Source organism: Propithecus coquereli, unplaced genomic scaffold (genome assembly GCF_000956105.1).
Source record: "Propithecus coquereli isolate 6110/MARCELLA unplaced genomic scaffold, Pcoq_1.0 Scaffold10, whole genome shotgun sequence".
In the NCBI taxonomy this organism is placed as follows: Eukaryota; Metazoa; Chordata; class Mammalia; order Primates; family Indriidae; genus Propithecus; species Propithecus coquereli.
This window is the reverse complement of record NW_012133858.1, coordinates 8,989,405-8,990,642: the sequence shown is the minus strand read 5'-3', so window position 1 is coordinate 8,990,642 and position 1,238 is coordinate 8,989,405. Positions and strand designations below refer to the sequence as shown.

Genomic DNA, 1,238 nt, shown 5'->3' with positions numbered 1-1,238 from the left:
ATAACTTCATTCCCACAGTAATTTTAAGAGAAACCTGTTTATAAAGGAATGGAGAAGTAATTCCAGATTATTCTCTCATTTATAGTCTTCACCACAGAAACATAAAGCTGGCAGCAATTCAACACAACTGACTGCATTAATAGATGGTACTTTAAAGAGCAACTGTTTATGAAGAAATAATTCTAGGATTTTAAAATTTCTTAGACCAGTAAATTAAAAAAACAAAAAATAGGGGTCAACATAAAATTGCCAACTGTTTATTTTGTCAATGAAGAGCATTAAAATTCATTCACCATTGGTTTATTAAAGTTTCACTAAAATATCTTAATGTCAAAAAATCATAAAGACATCTCTCAATCAGGTGATTCAAAATACTTTCTTAATGTGCTCTAATTCTCTAAGTTTTTATCATCATCTATACTGATATTTTTAAAAAAAAATGTTCATGTCAGTACTCATCAATCACTTTTCATCCTCTATTTGGACAGGGAGAGGGAAAGTTCTGAGACTAACATCTATAACATCACCCTATAAACATTTGTTTCAAATTACCAAGATCTTGCCAGATATCTTTATAAATTAATTTTGTGACATGTTTTGCTCTTTGAGGGTACCATATTATAGAGAGGAATAAAATTGAAAAAAAAAAGACCAATATAAGGACCAAATCCTCATGACTAAATTTTTAGTGATGTCTTTCAAGTATTCAAATGATGTAAAAGCGATACTAAAAAATAACAAAAAATAATTGTTCTACTAGCCTCCACTACTACAGGTAAATTTACTAAGGTAACACTTTTTTCATTATAAAGTAACACATGTTCACAGTAGACACTTTAAAAAACCCCAAACACCTCTTAATTTCCTCACTCAGAAATTACCATTAGCAGTATTTATAACTATAAGATGTTTTTCTACAAATGTATAAATGTATCATATACTTTTTTTTTCCATTTAATGTATCATTAGGATGAATATATATCCAGTTTGCGCAGGGCAGTCTCAGTTTTTGCCTACTGCTTGACAGAACTATAATGATGACCCAGTTTAGACAGTAAAGTATATGAACATATAATAAACATTCTGCCCCATACATAGCAGATCTACATAATTTTTAAATGGTTACAAGGTACTGAGTTATAATTTAATTCCCTATTCTCAAAGATTTCTGATTTTCCCCTTTACATTTTCAATGTTTTCATGGTGTAATATGTATATATATGTATATATATATATAT

At 28.8% G+C, this 1,238-nt stretch overlaps 1 protein-coding gene across 1 annotated transcript in view; it reads right to left on the bottom strand.

Moving 5' to 3' along the window:
- Positions 1-1,238, bottom strand: part of PPP1R2 (protein phosphatase 1, regulatory (inhibitor) subunit 2) — a 38,772-nt gene that overhangs the window by 17,390 nt on the left and 20,144 nt on the right. The gene's annotated exons all lie outside the window — the stretch shown is intronic.